The 20,476-nt window shown below is 34.6% G+C and overlaps 1 non-coding gene across 1 annotated transcript; it reads right to left on the bottom strand.

Moving 5' to 3' along the window:
* Positions 1-6,276: 6,276 nt before the first annotated feature.
* TRNAK-UUU lies at positions 6,277-6,349 on the bottom strand. Its single transcript has one exon. It is a non-coding gene; the product is annotated as a tRNA-Lys (tRNA).
* Between the last annotated feature and the right edge of the window lie 14,127 nt (positions 6,350-20,476).

Below are 20,476 nucleotides of genomic sequence, written 5' to 3'. Positions count from 1 at the left end.
CAAACAATGACAGTTTTACTTCTTTTCCAATTGGATTCCTTTTATTTCTTTTTCTTCTCTGATTGCTGTGGCTAAAACTTCCAAAATCATGTTGAATAATATTGGTTAGAGTGGGCAACCTTGTCTTGTTCCTGATGTTAGTGGAAATAAGGTTTCAGTTTTCCACCATTGAGAATGATGTTTGCTGTGGGTTTGTCATATATGGCCTTTATCATGTAGAGGTATGTTCCCTACTATGCCTACTTTCTGGAGAGTTTTTATCATAAATGTGTGCTGAATTTTGTTGAATGCTTTATCTGTTTCTATCGAGATGAACATATGGTTTTTATCCTTCAGTTTGTTAATATGGTAGATCACATTGATTGATTTGCGTGTACTGAAGAATCCTTGCATTCCTGGGAGAAACCCAACTTGATCATGGTGTATGATCCTTTTAATGTGCTGTTGGATTCTGTTAGCTAGTTTTTTCTTGAGTAATTTTGCATCTATGTTCATCAGTGATATTGGCCTGTAGTTTTCTTTCTTTGTGACATCTTTGGTTTTGGTATCAGGGTGACGGTGGCCTTGTAAAATGATTTTGGGAGTTTTCCTCCCTCTTCTATATTTTAGAAGAGTTTGAGAAGGATTGGTGTTAGCTCTAAAACTTTGATAGAATTCACCTGTGAAGTCATCTGGTCCTGGGGGTTTTTGTTGTTGGAAGATTTTTAATCACAGTTTCAATTTCAGTGCTTGTGATTGGTCTGTTCATATTTTATACTTGTCCCTGTTTCAGTCTCAGAAGGTTGTGCTTTTCTAAGAATTTGTCCATTTATTCCAGGTTGTCCATTTTATTGGCATATAGTGGCTTTTAGTAACCTCTCATGATCCTTTGTATTTCTGCAGTGTCACTTATTACTTTTCCTCTTTCATTTCTAACTCTGTTGATTTGAGTCTTCTCCTGTTTTTTCTTGAGGAGTCTGGTTAATGGTTTATTAATTTTGCTTATCTTCTCAAATAACCAGCTTTTAGTTTAATTGATCTTTGCTATTGTTTCCTTCATTTCTTTTTCATTTATTTCTGATCTGATCTTTATGATTTCTTCTGCTAACTTTGGGGGGTTTTTGTTCTTTCTCTAATTGCTTTAGGTGTAAGGTTAGGTTTTTTATTTGAGATTTTTCTTGATTCTTGAGGTAGGATTGTATTGCTATAAAATTTCCTCCTAGGACTGCTTTTGCTGCATCCCATAGGTATTGGGTCATCGTGTTTTCATTGTCATTTTATTCTAGGTAATTTTGGATTTCCTCTTTGATTTCTTCAGTGATCTCTTGGTTATTTAGTAGTGTATTATTTAGCCTCCAAGTGTTTGTATTTTTTATAGATTTTTTCCGGTAATTGACACCTAGTCTCATAGCATTGTGGTCGGAAAAGATACTTGATATGATTTCAATTTTCTTAAATTTACCAAGGTTTCATTTGTGACCCAAGATATGATCTATCCTGGAGAATGTTCGATGAGCACTTGAGAAGAAATTGTATTCTGTTGTTTTTGGAATGAATGTCCTATAAATATCAATTAAGTCCATCTTGTTTAATGTGTCATTTAAAGCTTGTGTTTCCTTATTTATTTTCACTTTGGATAATCTGTCCATTGGCGGAAGTGGGGTTTTAAAATTCCCTAGTATTACTGTGCTACTGTCGATTTCTCCTTTTACAGCTGTTAGCATTTGCCTTGTGTATTGAGGTGCTCCTATGTTGGGTGCATAGTTACAACTGTTATATCTTCTTCTTGGATTGATCCCTTGTACATTATGTAGTGTCCATCTTTGTCTCTTGTAATGGTCTTTATTTTAAAGTCTATTTTGTCTGATATGAGAATTGCTATTCCAGTTTTCTTTTGATTTCCATTTGCATGGAATATCATTTTCCAACACCTCACTTTCAGTCTATATGTGTCACTAGGTCTGAAGTGGGTCTCTTGTAGATAGCATATATATGGGTCTTGTTTTTGTATCCATTCAGCCAGCCTATATCTTTCGGTTGGAGCATTTAATCCATTTACATTTAAGGTAATTATTGATATGTATATTCCCATTACTGTGTCCTTAATTGTTTTGGGTTTATTTTTGTAGGTCTCTTCCTTTCTTGTGTTTCCTGCCTAGAGAAGTTCCTTCAGCATTTGTTGTAAAGATGGTTTGGTGGTGGTGAAATCTCTTAACTTTCACTTGTCTCTGAAGGTTTTAATTTCTCTGTCGAATCTGAATGAGATCCTTGCTAGGTGGAGTAATCTTGTTTGTAGGTTTTTCTCCTTCATCACTTTAAATATGTCCTGCCACTCCCTTCTGGCTTGCAGATTTTCTGCTGAAAGAAAAGCTATTAACCTTATGGGGATTCCCTTGTATGCTGTTGTTTTTCCCTTGCTGGTTTTAATATTTTTTATTTGTATTTAATTTTTCATAGTTTGATTAATATCTGTGTTGGTGTGTTTCTTCTTGGATTTATTCTGTATGGGACTCTGCGCTTCCTGGAGTTGACTATTTCCTTTCCCATGTTAGGGAAGTTTTCAACTATAATATCTTCAAATATTTTTCAGACCCTTTGTTTTCACTTCTTCTTTTGGGATTTCTGTAATTTGAATGTTGGTGAGTTCAATGTTTTCCCAGAGGTTTCTGAGACTGTCCTCATTTCTTTTCACTCTTTTTTCTTTATTCTTCTCTGCAGTAGTTATGTTCACTATTTTATCTTCCAGGTCACTTATCCATTCTTCTGCCTCAGTTATTTTGCTTTTGATTCCTTCTAGAGAATTTTTAATTTCATTTATTTTGTTCGTCATTTTTTTGTTTGCTCTTTAGTTCTTCTAGGTCCTTGTTAAATGTTTCTTGTGTTTTCTCCATTCTATCCCCAAGATTTTAGATCATCTTTACTATCATTACTCTGAATTATTTTTCAGGTAGTCTGCCTATTTCCGCTTCATTTGTTTGGTCTGGTGGGTTTACCTTGTACCTCACCTGCTGCATATTCTCTGTCTTCTCATTTTTTTTAAACTTATTGTGTTTGGTGTCTCCTTTTCGCATGCTGCAGGTTCATAGTTCCCATTGTTTTTGGTGTCTGCCCCCAGTAGGTGAGGCTGGTTCATTCAGTTATGTAGGCTTCCTGGTGGAGGAGACTGGTGCCTGTGTTCTGGTTGTGGGGGGGGAGATGGCTGGATCATGTCTTTCTGGTGGGCAGGGCCACATCCATTGGTGTGTTTTGGGGTGTCTGTGAACTTTCTATGATTTTAGGCGGTCTCTCTTCTAGTGGGTGGGGTTGTGTTCCTGTCTTGCTAGTTTTTTGGCATGGGGCATCCAGCACTGGAGTTTGCTGGCTGTGGGGTAGAGCTATGTCTTAGCATTGAGACGGAGGTCTCTGGGAGATCTCTTGCCGATTGATATTACATGGGACCGGGAGGTCTCTGGTGGTTCAATGTCCTCAACTTGGCTCTTCCACCTCAGAGGCTCATGCCTGACACCAGGCTGGACCACCAATACCCTGCCAGCCACATGGCTCTGAAGAAAAGGGAGAAAAAAAGAAGGAAAAATAAATAAATAAAATAATAAATTATAAAAAAGAAAAAAATAATAAAAAGTTAAAAAAAGAGAGCATCCAAACCAATAAACAAATCCACCAATGATAACAAGTGTTAAACACAAAAGTAAGATAAATATAAAAATCAGAAACAAATCAATTGTAGACAGGAAACCCTAAGTCTACATTTGTTCCCAAAGTCCACTGACACCATTTTGGGATGATTCATTGTCTATTCATGTATTCCAAGGATGCAGGGTTTATCAAGGGGGTGGCAGGGAGGGGTATGGTAGTTATAATTGGAATGAGGGCCAAGTCTGCAGTGGCAGAGGCCGTTGTGATGTTGCAACAGCCTGTGACATGCTGTGTGTTCTCCTAGGGAAGCTGTCCCTGGATCACAGGACCCTGGTCGTGCTGGGCTGCACAGGCTCCTAGGGAGTGGGGGGTGGATAGTGACCTGTGCTTACACACTGGATTCTTGGTGGCTTCAGCAGCAATGTTAGCATTTCATGAATGTCCCTTGCGTCCGAGCTGATAGCTGCGGCTCACACCTATCTCGGAAGCTCATTTTGGCAGTACTCTGAATCCCCTCTCCTCACTCACCCAGAAACAATGGTCTCTTGCCTGTTAGGCAGGTCCAGAATTTTTCCTGGACTCCCTCCTGGCTAGCTGTGGCATACTAGGCCCCTTCAGGCTGTGTTCACACAGCCAACCCCAGTCCTCTCCCTGGGATCTGACCTCTGAAGCCCAAACCTCGCTCCCAGCCCCCACCTGTCCCAGCCTGCGGGTGGGCAGACAAGCCTCTCAGGCTGGTGAGTGCTGGTTGGCAGCAATCCTCTGTGCAGGAATCTCTCCACTTTGCCCTCTGCATCCCTGTTGCTGTGCTCTCCTCCATGGCTCCAAAGCTTCCCCCCACCCACCCCTGGTCTCCACCAGTGAAGGGGTTTCCTAGTGTGTGGAAACCTTTCCTCCTTCACAGCTCCCTCCCAGAGGTGCAGGGCCTGTCCCTATTCTTTTGTCTTCTTTTTTATCTTTTGCCCAGCAGGTATATGGGTATTTTCTTGCCTTTTGGGAAGTCTGAGGTCTTCTGCCAGTGTTCAGTAGGTGTTATGAAGGTGTTGTTCCACATGTAGATATATTTTTGATGTACTTGTGGGGAGGAAGTTGATCTCCACGTCTTACTCCTCTGCCATCTTGATGGTCCCTTCTTTTATTGTCTTTTTAATGTTAACTATCATGGAGCCCATAATCAAAAACATTTTGGTTTTGATTTGCATTTTTCTTATGAATAATGATGTTGAGCATCTTTTTATGTACTTCTCAGGCACTTTTATATCATCTTTAGAACGGTATTTATTTAAATCCTTTGTCCATGTTTTCAATTGGATTATTTGACTTTTAAAATTTGAGTTGTAAATGTTATTTATATATTGTAAGTGCAAACCCATTATCACATATATGATTGCAAATATTTTCTCCCATTCTGTGGGTTGACTTTTCATTTTCTTAAAGGAGTTCTTAAAGTGTAAAAATTTTAAATTTTAATAAAGTCCAGCTTATCTATTTTTTTCTTTGATTGCTTGTGCAATTGGTGCCATTCCTAAACAAACATTGCTAAATCCAAGGCAACAAAGATTTTTTCCTATGTTTTCTACTAAAAGTTTTATAATTACAAATCTTACATTTAGAACTATGATTCATTTTAATCAATTTTTGTGTGTGCTGTGAAATAAGGGCCCAGTTTTATTCTTTTTCATGTGGATTTCCATTTTTTCCTTTGTTGAAAATGCTATTCTTTTTCCATGAAGTTGTCTTGCCACTTTTTTTGAAAATGCATTGAACATGAGGGTAAAGGTTAATTTGTGGACTCCAGATTCTATTCTATTGATCTAAATATTTATCTTTATTTCAGTATCACATAGCCTTGATTACTATAGGTTTTAGTAGGTTTTGAAGTTAGGATGTGTAAGTGCTCCAAGTTCGTTATTCTTCCATATCATTTTGATTATTTTGGTCCACTTGCACTTTCATATGCATTTTAAATCAGCTTACCAGTTCTGAAAAAAAAAATGTTGACTGGCATTTTGATAGGTATTAGATCAAATCAGTAGATCAATTTGGAGAATACTATGAACATGAGATGTCTTCCATTTATTTGAGTCTTCTTTATTTCCCTTCAATGATATTTTAATATCTTAAAGTTTTCATTGTACAAATATTGAAGTCCTTTTGTTTAAGTTTATTCCTAATTTTTTTTGATGCCACTGTATGGAGTTTTCTGCTTTTTTGCATTATTTATTGCTAATGAATAGATACACAATTGATTTTTGTATATTGATCTTGTATTTTGCAAACTTGCTGAATTTATTATCCATTAGAGTTCCTTGGTGCATTCCTAAGGATTTTCTATATATAATACCATGCTATCTATGAACAGAGATAGTTTTGCTTCATTCTTTCCAATCTGGATGCTTTTCATTTCTTTCTCTTTCATGCCTTTCTGATAGATTGACTCTTTTATACTTTTAAATTTCCTTTGTCTCTTGTAACTATTTTTGCTTTAAGTGTTTTTCATCTGATATTAGTACTGCAATTACATCTCTCCTTAGGTTACCATTGCATAGTATATTTTTTACATGTTTCAAACTATTTGTGTTTTTGAATATAATGTATGTCTATTGTAGACACTATAAACTTTGATCATGGCTTTTATTCTGTTTATTTATTTATTCTTGCCGCCTGGACAGGGACACGAACCCTGGGCCCTCAGATTAAAAGTCTGATGCTCTCCCAGCTGAGCTACCCAGGCACTCTGATCATGGCTTTTAATTCATTCTGTCAATCTCTGCCTTTTGATTGGAGTGTTTAGACCATTTACATTTAATGTAATTAATGATGAATTAGAATTCACATTTGTCATTTTTGTAGTGTTTACTTTTTAAAAAAAAATTATTGGAGTATATTTGCTTTACAATGTTGTGTTAGTTTCAGGTGTACAGCAAAGTGAATCAGTTATACATATATCCACTTCTAGTTATTTACTTTAAACTTTTACAACCTCTATTTGTATATTTTTTCCTTAATTTCTTCCATTACTACATTCTTTTTGTTAAACAACGTTTTTTAGTGTGACATTCAATGCCGTTATTGTTTCTTAGTGTTTCTCCGGAAGATTTCAATGAATTCCTTAACTTAAAACAATATTTCTGATTAATACCAATTTATTTTCAATAGCATATAGAAATTTTCTCCACTATAGCTCCACCCATTCCCTTCCATCTCCTTTGTGCAATAATGGTTATACAAATTATGTCATTGCATATTGTAAGCCCACCAGCACAGTTTTATAATTATTATCTTATGTAATTTTCTTTTAAATTAGATTGGAAAAGAAAAGACCTGCAACCAAATACATAGCTTTACTGTATTTACATTTACTTATGTAATTATCTTTACCAGTCTCTTTATTTCTTTTGTGCATTTGAGTTATTGCCTAGCATCCTCATTTCAGGCTGAAGTACATCCTTTAGTATTCTCATAGAGCAGGTCTCCTAGATATAATTTCTCTCAGTTTTTGTTTATCTAGGAATGTATTTATTTCTCCTTCTTTATGGAAAGATATTTTAAGTATAGGAATCTTTGTTGACAAATTTTCTTTCAGCACTTTATTTTTATATTTAAGCTGCCTGTCTATGCCCATGTTGAGGTATATATGGTTCCCAGAGAAAGAGGACAGGTGTGAGGGCTGCTGCTACTGCAGGCCATGGGGAGGCATAACATCAGGGAGCATGAGAATGGGTGCAGACGAATAGGTGGACATGGCACAGTGCCAACATGGCCAACATGGGTTGGGCAGGAGACTGGGAGGTTCAAGTGGAGATGAGGGCAGCAAAGGCCATGTAGGCCCACAGGGCCTACTCAGCACTTTAAATATGTCATCCCACTGTATGTCATCCCTCCATAGATTTTAATGAGAAGTTAGCTGTTAATTTTATTGAGGAGCACTTGTATAGAAATAATATTCTCTTGCTGCTTTCACATCTGTCTCTTTGACTTTTGATAGGTTAGCTGTGATGTGTCTGGGTGTAAATCTTTTTTAGTTTATCCTACTTGGAATTCATTGCACTTTTTAGATGTGTAGATTAATATTTTTCATCACATTTGGGAAGTTTTCGGACATTATTTCTACAAATATTCTTTCTGCCTCTTTCTCTCTTCCCTCTCCTGGTAATGTCGCTATATGTATGTTTGTATGCTTATTGGTGCCCCATAGGTCTGCAACTCTCCTCATTTTATTTTATTCATTTTTCTTTCTGTTCTTTGGATTGTATAATATCAATTGATTTACCTGACAGTTTGCTGCTTCTTCCTTCTGCAAGTTTAAATCTGTTGATCAGCTCTTAGAGTGATTTTTCATTGTATTTATTGTAATTTTTAATTTTAGAATTCCTCTTTTCTACAATTTTAACCTATTTGTATTCTCTATTTTGTGAGATATTACTCTCATATTTTCCTTTAATTATGTAAAGATGATTTCCTTTAGTTCTGTGAATATATTTATAATAGTTGATTTAAAGTCTTTGTCTAGTAAGTCCAATGTCTGGACTTTCTCAGGGACAGTTACTACTGACTGCTTTTTTTCCTGGGTATAAAAAATACCTATTTTCCTGTTTCTTTGGCTCTCTCATTTTTGCCTCATTTTTCTGGTCAAAAAATGAACATTTTAAATAATGTAATGTGGCAACTCTGAGAATCAGGTCTCCCCCTCCAATGTTTATTGTTTTTACTATTTGTTTAGTTACTGTTCTATTCTAGTTCTATAAAGCCTATATTCTTTCCCGTATGTGCTGACTGAAGTCTTGCCTTGGTTAGCTTTAAATTTTCTTAAAGCCCTTAATGTAACAAGTATCTGTCTTTGCCCAGGGTCTCTGTGCATTAGTGTTATGGCATGACTTCAGTGCTCCAATAGTTTACAGTTTTGCTTAGCCTTCACTTCCTGCTTGCGTACTGCCTCAAGGTCAGCCACTGTTGAGACATTAGGGCCTCTTCAGGACGTTCCTGGCCATGTGCACAGCCATGTGCACATGGATGTGGCCTTCTATATTTCCAGGCACATGTCAGAGCTTTTTCAAAATTCCTCTATAGACATCTCATCTTTTTCTTTTAAGTTTTATGGTAAAGCTCTTATTTGCTCCAAATGGTATTGCTGCCCTAGGCAGTTTCTAAGTGCAAACAATTTCCACTGATATTTTTTACTTTTATTTTTTGATAATAATTTTGTGGATCATCTGTTCTTATAAAAAGTCATGTCGAATAAAGCTCCATGGAGCTGCCACAAAAGGTCAAGTAGTGAAAACCTCTGAATTTTGCATGTTTGGAGCAGTTCCAATCACATTTTCTACCCTCCACTGCCTGTTAGGCTACTGTTATTCACAACCACTACTGTGAAGCTGCCAGTTTTCAAGGATACATGTTGCTAGAAAGAGGGTTACGGGGATAGGGCAAGTTAAAACACTATAAAGCTCACTGTTCTTTTCAATATTCAGGTGTGTTCCTTGAATAAACACTTCTTGGACATTTGTAAGCCTTTGGCTAATTTTCTGAGTTCTAAAAAAGTTGATTTGACATATATGTCAGTGATCATGTTGTTTTAATAGAACAACAGACTTTGGAAGTCCTTACTCGATCATTCTGAAAGTGCTTCTCTACATTAATGTTTTTGGTTGCTATTCTAATTTTTAATTTTCTACTTTATTAAATAAATGAGATCTTATATATAAAAAAAAACCCAAAATTTGTTCCTCTGTAAAAATTAGAGTATAGGGCCCTAAAGATTCAGAAACACACATTACCTACTAGTGATAAATGCCACTTTCAGAGTCCTTAGTACTACTATAAGTATTTACATTAAAAAAGTAAATTTTATTGTTGGCCATGTCCTGCGGCATGCAGTGTCTTAGTTACCTGACCAGGGATCAAACCCATGCCCCCTGCATTCGGAGTGCAGAGTCTTTACCAATGGACCGCCAGGTAAGTCCCTAATATAATTTTTATAATGCTTTCAAGTTAACTCTTCTACACATTATAAAAACAATTCCTATAATAATACATGACCTTTATCAAAAAGCAATATGTCATAGGCATTGTTCTAAGTGTCATACTTCCAATACATTCAACAATATTTCATCCCAGACATGCAGACATTGCACACAGATGGTGTCTGCTCTCATGTAGCATACATTCTTGTGAGGATAATAAAATAAGTATATATATGAGCAAGACATACTGGAATATATCAATATATCAATAGTAACTAATATTTTGAAAAGGAACAAAAGTATCCTGAGATATCGAGTGGTGGAACAGGTACCAATTTAGAATGTTGTCAGGGACGACCTCTTTGAATGAGTATCATTTGAAGTGAGATGCGAAGAACAAGGTAGAGATAGACATGCATATATCACAGACAGAACATTTTGCTCCAACAAAGCAGCAAATAAAAATTTCCTAAGCCAAAAGCAAGTCTGCTATATTCACAAAATAGAAAGATGGGCTTTCTGGCTAGTGAAAGAAAATAAGACTAGAAGTTAAGAGGGCAGAAAGATGGGTAATGACAAATCATGCAGGGTAATAAAAAGTAATTTTATTTTAGATACAATAGGAAAACACAGGAGAATTTTAATCAGGGAAGTGATCTTACCTGATTTACTTTTTGTATAGATGTTCCTGGTGCTTTGTAGTAAAGAGAGTAAAGGAATTTGAAAATGGAAAACGGAGTCAAGCTAGAAGGCTACTGCAATATCCAGTATAACCAATTTCTCTCTGATGGTTGTAGTAATGAAGAAACTGGGTATATTGGACAGAACAAAAGGATAAAATGTGGATGCAAAACAGACAGAACTTTTTGACATATTGAATGGTGAGAAGAGGAAAGCTTCCAATGTGATTTATAGATTTTCACCTGAGCAGCTAAATTTATACTGTTGGCAGTTTTAGAAACATGAAAAATAGAGTAAGAATTGGTTTGGCAGGTAAAAATCAAGTTTTCTGTTTTGGCCATATTAAATTTGAGGTACCTAATGTAGTACTGGCTACTTATCTTGTAGATCTCAGTGTAAAAGAAAATGTGGGGCCCTTGCTCATAAGTTACGAACTTCAAAATGGTGACCATGGAGCATACAAGTAGGGAGCCTACCTAAGTACAAGGCTCTGTATAACTGCACATCTAAGATAAATCCATTCCTGCCTTTAGAGAGTCAAGAAGATACTCCCATCAGGCAGTTAGTTGTATATATATGCTTTAGCTATGCAGGATCTACTGGGGAAAGCCATTCAATTCAAGGTGGCCTGCTTCAAGGTAGAGGTAAAATATTGAGGTTACCGACCTGTAACACTGCTGAAGTTTAAGTGTAAGGATGAAGGAAGATTTTGGAAAGGTGAGAGTTTTTTTTATAGGAGTAGGAATATTTTATCCAACGTAATTGGAGGGAAGGGAAAAAGTGAACAAGGATATTGTGAGATTGATAGATTTGAAAATGGAAAGTTGAGGGAATTTATATAATAATACCTCTCTGGAGGAAAAATGAAAATCAATTCATTGGCTGAAAGTGTATGTGTGCTCAAGTGTATTTGTATGTGTGAGTGGTGTGTGTGTGAATCAGGTGGACAGAGATTTAATGACCTAGAAGGTGTGAAATGATCATTTTGGGGGGTGAAGGTGCAAACCAGAGAAATTTAATGGGCATTTAGGACACTGTTGGAAGCCTACTTGAGATGTATGGCAATTATATGTAAATGAGACCAGCCAACACACTTGTAAGTTTTTATTTAGCATATTGCAGCTGTACAAGTGCAGACATCAAGTAATAAATCTGGGGGTATAAGAAACGAAGATCAGGGTAAGGGGTTTGAGCCTGATGCAAGGAAGTGTTCATTGTGAAAGATCACAGAAATATAGCTGAATATGCATTGAGAGTAGTGGTAATGATTAATGAAAATGCAGTCATGGATTTGGAAAGGATATGGTAAGGGTAAAGAATTTGGGGGTTAGAGGTTTCTAAAGGAGGAGGAGGTAGAAACAATTTGGAAATGGCATTGTAGACAAGGAAGAAACTTATCACCGCATTGCCATGACTTAATGACAGATGGTGCAATCGAGAAGGCTCATTGGAAAGGTTTGCAAGGACACAGAGGAGGACCTGAAAATTGGGTCTAATTAGTGTATGTTCAGAGCCCCAAGGTTTTGATGATGATGATGACGATTAATCTAGGAGGCTGGGAATTCTGGTGGTATCTGTCATAAACAGAAATATGACATAGGGAATAACTTCTTGGATCTATTATAGGGATACTGGGTAGGAGTTAAAACCAAAAGTCTTGGGGTAACTGGTAACAGACATCTCTTGAAGTATGCAGTGAAAGCCAAGGCAATGACTAAATCACAGCACTACTTTACTAGATTGACCTGCGATTCTTAAGCAGGTAAAAGAGGCATGGGACACAAGAATCTCTGCAGGCCTGTAGATTTAAATCTATGCTATCATTTAAACATTCATACAGCTTTATGAGGTGAATACTTAACCATTCCTTTTTTACAGAAAAAGAAACTGTGGCTTAAAATAAATTAGAAAATCTTGCCCCAAAGTACTCAAAAATCGGTGGCAACATTTACCACCAATTGACCTCATGCTTTTGACTCTGGAAACTTTAACCATCATACAAAGTGTCTCTCTTCTGATCTCACCCTTGACCTGCAGTATAATACTGGTAAGTAGATAAAGTATATTTGACTGTTATGCCCCATTTTCCAGACAGGAAAACTGACTCAGTTTAAGATACATGAATTTCCTAGACATACAGCTAATAAATGACCCAGACAGGACTTGAACACCTTGCCCAGACCTGTAAAATGGGACTTTAAGATTCTAAGTAAACAATATCTCATAAAAAGACCTCTTATTAAAATGTGCTTGTTTTTCTGGATTGAATATAGTATATGAACTTAAATCTCTAATTCAAAGCAAGAAGTAGGAAACTGTCTACTTGTGGAATACTTTTGTCTCACAATATAATAAGGAGAAAGGCATTAAATGAAAAGCTCCCATAGATTTGAGAGGGTTCATCTGAGTGTAAAAGTACTGCAATGACTGAATGTGTTTTATATATTGTAGCATTTTAAGATCTTGGGAGTATTACAAGTAAATGATTTAACTACTTTCAGCTGTCCTGTAAGTTGTTCATAATCACTGATTTTGCTTTTCAGACGAGCATAATAAAGTTCTCAATATAGCTCTTTCAATGGCAACAGCAGTGCTGACTCTTCAGTATGAGACGACTCAGTTATGCAGGATATCTTCACATCCAAGCGAAGCAAAAATTTTAAAAAAGAATGAAAGTCCATGCAGCGGCAGCCTGGTGTGTCTTTGGTTTCATTTTTGTTAGACAAAGGTGCTGAGTCTTTGAAAAGTTTGATACTTTTAATCAAATTTTTCATGATATCTATGACTTCTGAATGCAGTAATTCTGGTAAAATGACTGTTTTTCAATTTGGCAATTTCTTTTTACAGGTTGATTTACAAACCAACTCTGATATTATCAGATTATAATGCTGTGTGCCAACTGAAAAAAAAGATCAATACTATCAACAGAACTTCACCAATGAACTAAGATACTCTTGTTTGTGAGAACATCTGTGTCTCATCTTGATCACTAAGCAACCTCTATTAGGAAACTAGAGAAGATAACAAGGCAATGTATAGCGACAGAAGGCCTTGGGCCAAGAATAGATCACCTGACATGGTCAGTGAACATCTGTTTGACCTTAGTGAAGCTTTCCCACCTTTCAGGGTTTAGCTTTTAATATAGATCAAATAATTCCATTTTATAAATAGAAATGTGTTAAAGAAAAATATCATGAGAAGATTTTTAAAAAGCTTTTTATAAAAATATTTTGAATTAATGCTTTTATAAAATTCAAGTTTTTAAGTAACACATTATTTTTAGTTTTTCTTTTTTTTTTTTTTTTTTGTATATTGCCTTTTCAATTTATTGATGGTTTCCTTTGCTGTGCAGAAGGTTTTTAGTTTGATAGAGTCTCACTTGCTTATTTCTGCTTTTGCTACCTTTGCTTCTGGTGTCAAATCCAAAAAATCATTATCAACACCAATGTAAAGAAGCTTATTCCAGATGTTTTCTTCCAGGAATTTTATGATTTCAGGTCTTATGTTCAAGTCTTTAATCCATTTTGAGGGTTTTTTTTGGTTTTGTTTTGTTTTGTTTTGTTTGTATCGTGTAAGGTAAGTATCCAATTTCATTCTTTTGCATGTGGCTGCCATGTTTTCTAACACCATTTATTGAAGAGACTATTCTTTCCCCATTGTATGTTCTTGGTTCTGTTTTTATGCCAATACCGTACTATTTTGATTTCTACAGCTTTGTAATATAGCTTGAAAACCAGGAAGTAAGATGCCTCCAGCTTTGTTCTTCTTTCTCAAGATTGTTTTGGCTACTCGGGGGTCTTTTGTATTTCCATACAAATTTTAGGATTGTTTGATCTATTGCTGTGAAAATGCCATTGGAATTTTTATAGGGAGTGCATTGAATCTGTAGATCATTTTGAATGTATGGACATCTACATTTTAACAACATTAATTATTGTGATTTATGAACAAGGGATATCTTTCCATTTATTTGTGTCTTCTTTAATTTCTTTCAATCATGTCTTACAATTTTCAGTGTGTAGGTCTTTCACCTCCTTGATTAAATTTATTTCTATGTATTTTAGTTTTTCTGATGCAATTGTAAATGGAATTGTTTTCTTATTTTCTCTTTCCGATAGTTTGCTGTTAGTGTATACACACTGATTTTGTACATTGTGTAGCCTGCAAATTTAATGAATCTGTAAGTTCTAGCAACTTTTTGGTGGAGTCTTCAAGGTTTTCTATATAAAATACTATGTCATCTGCAAATAGAAGCAGTTTTACTTCTTCATTTCTAATTTGAATGCCTTTCATTTCTTTTTCTTTACAAATTGCTCTGGCTAGGACTTCCAGTATTATGTTGAATTAAAGTGACGAGTAGGCTTCTTGTCTTTTTCTTGAAAAAGAGGAAAACATTTCAGGTTTTACTCACTGAATATGATGTTAGCTGTGGACCTGTCATATATAGCCTTTGTTATGTTGAGGTATGCTCCCTCTACACAGAGTGTGTTGAGAATTTTTATTATGAATTTTGTCAAATGCCTTTTCTGAATTTATTGATAAGATCATATGATTTTTATCTTTCATTTTGTTAATATGGTGTATCAGATTGATTGATTAGCAAATGTTGAACCGTCCTTGTATTCCAGGAATAAATCCCTTTGACCATGGTGTATGATCCTTTCAATGTGCCATTGAATTTGGTTTGTTAAAATATTGTTGCAGATTTGTGTAGCTATATTCAACAAGGATATTGACTTGTAATTTTCTTTTCTTTTCTTTTCTTATAGTGTCCTTGCCTGGATTTGGTGTCAGGGTAATGTTGGCCTTGTAAAATGAATTTGGAAGTGTTTCCTCCTCTTCCATTTTTTGGAAGAGTTTGAAAAGGAAGTGTTAATTCTTCTTTAAATGTTTGGTAGAATTTACCAGTGAAGACATCTGTTCCTGGGTTTTTCTTTGTTGGGAGTTTTTTGATTACTAATTCAGTCTCTTTACTCGTAACTAGTCTCTTCTGATTTTCTATGTCTTCATGATGCAGCCTTAGTAGGTTGCATGTTTTTAGAAATTTATTTTTTACTACTAGGTTGTCCAATTTGTTGGTATATAATTGTCCATCATGGTCTTTTATGATCCTTTATATTTGTGTTATATAAGTCATAATATCTGCTCTTTGATTTCTGATTTATTTATTTTAGCCCTCTCTCTTCTTTTTCTTGGTAAGTCTAGCTAAAGTTTTGTCTCTTTTGTTTATCTTTTCAAAAGGCTAGTCCTTAGTTTTGTTGATTTTTTCTATTGTGTTTTTAGTCTATATTTAGTATATTTCTGCTCTGATCTTTGTTATTTCCTTTTTTCTACTAACTTTGGGTTCGTTTTTCCCAAATTTTTAATGTAAACCAAATTATACAAATCCCATCTTTAAGTTCCATCCAATTAATTCTTCCCACTTTGCACAAATCTAAAATCCTTAACTTGGTCAAGAAGTTGCTGAATGATATGTTATCTGTCAATCTCAGATATAATCTATAGATTATATTATAGATATAATCTCAGTCATATATTATGTTCTCTCTTTTTTTTTTTTTTTGGTTGCCTTTTAGTTACTTGGCTATGTATATAGTTTTCTACCTTCATGGTATTTATATATGTAATTTTCTTTGCACAGAATGCTCCATCTGAGCAACTCTTCATAAATTGTTCTTTTATTTTTATTTTTTTCCGAGAGGGCTTTCTCTAACACTTCAATCCAAATTAGGCTCCCCAACAACAATCTCAACTTTCATAGCATTCTAAAAAATAAATGAAATGTCATTTATTACCTTTATGAGGAGATCCATCATGTTTATTTTATCGACCTCTATATACCCATAATGTAGCACAGTACCTGGCATATAGTGAGAAGACCATAAATATTTACTCAGTGGGTGAATATATTCATGTATTAAATATCTGCACTGAATGAATAATTGAATTAATGGATCTATACTAGGTATAGTCTCTACTTTCAAAAAACTTAAAATGGTTTATATTGATAAAACATAATAACAAATATTGATATCTTAAATATTTAGAATGAGAATAAAATCATATACAAAATAGTTTTCAATAAAATGTGAGAGTCTTTGAAGATTCTAATGTAATCAAAATTTTACTTCAGATATATCTGAACCGAGTGGCTCTAGTAGGTTAACCTATATCCAAAAAAGATCTTAATACAACTAACTGATTCATGAATACAAGGATTCTACTCACTACTTATATTTAAAAAAAAAAATTTTTTTATTGAAGTACTGGATTTGCAATATTGTGTTAGTTTCAGGTGTACAGCAAAGTGATTCAGTTTTCTCTTATACATTATTATAAAATATTGAGTATAGTTCTCTGTGCTATATAGTATGTCCTTGTTGGTCACTACTTATATATAAATCATTATGATTTCCAAAATTTATGTCCACAAAAATTGGCCCTGAATGAAATACTTTAAATGTGTGGAGAATGGTCTACCACCAAGTACTTACTTGTTTCTGAATGTATAATGTTTGCATCTTCCAATATTATTTGAACCTTAAAGTATGTTTATTGGTTTGAAGTCAGTAGGTCATAGGTAACATGGACAAAATTATATACAAAAAATCTGATTCAAGTACTCTGTTATTATCAACAAGTAGTATAATCTCCTTGAAGCAGAAACAGCATCTTTTTTTAAAAAAATTGCAGACTACTATTCCTAGCACTTAGTACAACAATCAAAAAAATACAATCTGTGTTGAGTTCTTACTATGTATAAATTTTATGGCACTTGATTTCAATTATTTCTCCTGACATATACTGAAGAAGGTAATACTATAATATTCTTTTTACAGACAAGAATACTGAAGCTAGAGAGATTAAATAAAAATTCCAAGAACACTAAGGTGACTATTGTGAAGAGACCATAACACCACATGGTTTATTATTCAAAGGAAACGAAAGGAAAGAAAAAGTAGTGAAATCAGGAACTCCTGACTATTAATTCACTTTTAACCTTTCCACACTACTGAATTAATGTATGTTTCTATATGGTGGTTATTATTATTATAAATTTAGCTTTAATATTATTATAGTTAAAACATATGCTGTCTTTAAAATAATGATAGTATAAAATGTTTGTATTTGTTTATATTGGAAAAATGCAAATTATACAAATAATACATTTACAGTGTTTTAAAGAAAATCTTCCAACTCCAACTTGCCGGACCACTGAAATGCATGTGGCAGTCTTACCTAGTAAACTTAGATAGACTAAGTACAATATTACATATATGATCATGCTTAATAATACATATATGATATACCTCACTAAAGAAGCTATTATGAGAACTAGTCAAGAAAAATTACTCTCACATTATATCACAAAAATAATTTTAAAAATCAATTCTAAGACATAACAGACTATTTTCTGATTAACTGTTATTACATCACAGCATATGAAAACAAAGCAGGATGTAGAGAATGTTTATTCTTGTTAACTAAATTAAGAAAAATAGTGATTGAATCTGATGGATTTAAGAATAAGATGTATCATGTTGGGTAGAATAAAGTTTTATTTGTTAAAATACTAATGTTTTGTCATATTTTTGCTGTTTCAAAGAAAATGGACAGTTCTGTAAACACTGTCACATCAGCAGGAATTTAAAAAATATTTGCTTTAGAGATTATCTTGCTCACAAATGTGATGCATAATGGTTAACACAACTGAAAAATACTGTCAAAATTTTGTCAAATTTTAAAAAAATCCATTGGACCAGGAATCAAGTGAATTTCATTTAAACACCAGATTTCATAAAATTGCCCTTGTAGTGCATTTTTTTTAAAAAACTAGCAATAAGGATTTGCAGAAGTGCTAGCACATAATCTAAAACTTTTAACATATTATTTGAGTTGCCTATGTCCTTTCATAGTTCTCTGTCTCTCTCTCTCTCTTTATATAGAGATTCCACTAAAATCAAATGCAATGGATTATATACACTTTTTCTCTGTGGGCATCATCTGTTTAGTAAGCTAACTAATCTGAACTTACTTGGTAGACGTGTTTATATGTGTGTGGTATGTGTTTTCTCTCTCTCTTCACCTCATCCTTCCCCACTTTCCTTCCTCCCACTTTTATTTCTTTTACTTTAGATGTTTCTAACTACAGAAAACTTTCAATTTTTGCCTTTAGGTTTCAGCCTCAGTACCCAGTAGTTAATCTAACAGAGAAAACACTTGAAGATAGCTTCTATTCACAACAGTGAGGAAATGTGGCCTTTCTCTTTATTAACTTGCTCAGTGATAATATCATACTTATGTACAATACCAAATATCAGCATTTAAAAATAACTCAAAAATCTGCATTCCATATTTTTTTCTAAGTTGATATTCAAAAATTTGATACACAGATTTTTATCTGCAGTGTTAGAATTGTGGGGTATACCATTTATCAAATGGAAAAGGTAACGGGGTAGCACTCTGAGCTTTCTTGAGTCCCTTTTTATAGTTCTTGCATCGACTCACTGGTGACCTTCAGCAAATGGAGCTCAGTTGATCTGACTGTAAAACGAGGACAGGCTCACTGACCTGTCTTCCAGTGGTGTTATAAGACTCAATAAATCAGAGCCTACAAAAAGTTCTTTAAGGTTCTCAGATGAATTGTGCTACATCAGGGTGAAATGTCAGAGTAGAAAAACTGTTTGTACCTTTTATACGTCAGTTATTACCAAATGGGCACTACAAAACAGTATCACCTCACACCTTCATAAAATTATACTCAATTTCTGAAAGAATGCTTAGTTCAGCCAATTTAAAATAGGATGTTTAACAGATTGTCTTAACCTCAGAAAACGATTCCTTATCTCAAGCATTCAATAAAACTATTTTTGCCTTGTTATCTCTGATAACTAACATAAATAAGTCATTTTAAAACAAATTATGGATTAATAAATGCATTTTATGCATTTGCATATTATACTGTCTTTGCTTGCTTTACAGATACGCTATTTAGAGTTGATTAACAACTATAGAACCTTTGCCAACTCAATATATAAGAAGATGGTGGTATATTTTTAATCATCTATATCCAGAGTTGAAAATTAATTTTACTTTGATTTTTTAAAAAACATCTACTGATTAAACTTAAGCAGCTAAACATCTTAGGCATTTAACTTCAATGTTGTGTCCTTCCCTATCAGAGCAAAATTGGGCATTTTCCTATACACAATAGAGGAAAAAAAGCAATTACTATCAATCAGTGACTAAGCAACAGATTGGAGTATTTAAAAAGACTCATTCATACACAGATTTGCAGCAGTGTTCAGCTCCTCTGATTAGATTCCATAGATTTTAAATTGTAGCTAATTAGGCTGTCATCGGTTCATTAATGGCTCTACTGATTCAGCACTCCCTCACCTGCATGCATATTAAAGCTCATTAGTTCCCTTGTCTAAAATACCACCTGCATTAATTGCTGCCAATGCACCAGGACTCTTCAGAAGGCTCTTCTGACAAGGATTCTACCTGCTTGGAGTGCCCCGTGCCCCTGGAAAGCTCTTCAGACGAGCTCACATATAAAGTTCATGGTGCTGCACACGTGGAGAGACTGCAGCTGTTGTAAGGGCAGTCAAGCCTGTTTTACGCTTAGCAGCAGGATATAAATAATTAGTGATGTCTCTGCTATAGGGCTTAACACAGGCCACTGTATTCCTTTCTAAGTGTCTACTAAACCATCCCTCTCTACAAAATAAGCTCCCAAGTCATCTTTTTTTGATTCTTGATTCTTTAAGCAGCTTCCACAAAATGCTAAGAATAAGCCAGAGGAGAAAGCTTAGTCTGTAGCTTTCTTTTACTACATGGTCACTGTTCCTTGTGAATGCAACATGAGTCACTGAGTAGGACATTTAAAACACTCTCAGTTCATAGCTGCCTCAATAAGTAACCAACATCAACTAATCAATTATATCCTCATGTGTTTTAAAATAGCTTTTGTATCTAAAGTCAAAATATTTATTTATATTTTAATATTTTTATTCCCTTACAGTGACATCTTTGTGGCAAAAGGATGTTGAATTCAGAGTTACCATTAGAAATGCTCAAGAGAATTTCAACTACTCATGTTAAGAAAGGAGTCTTACTAAGGAAGAGCTGGCAAAAACGGTGATGGTTTTGAAGTTGGCTAGTGGTAAAACTAATTCTTATTTTCCAGCTCTTTTGCATACTTCAACTTTCTC

This window comes from Phocoena sinus, chromosome 9, assembly GCF_008692025.1.
Source record: "Phocoena sinus isolate mPhoSin1 chromosome 9, mPhoSin1.pri, whole genome shotgun sequence".
Classification (NCBI taxonomy): Eukaryota; Metazoa; Chordata; class Mammalia; order Artiodactyla; family Phocoenidae; genus Phocoena; species Phocoena sinus.
Note: the sequence above shows the minus strand (reverse complement) of the source record. Positions and strands in the feature narration are given on the sequence as shown.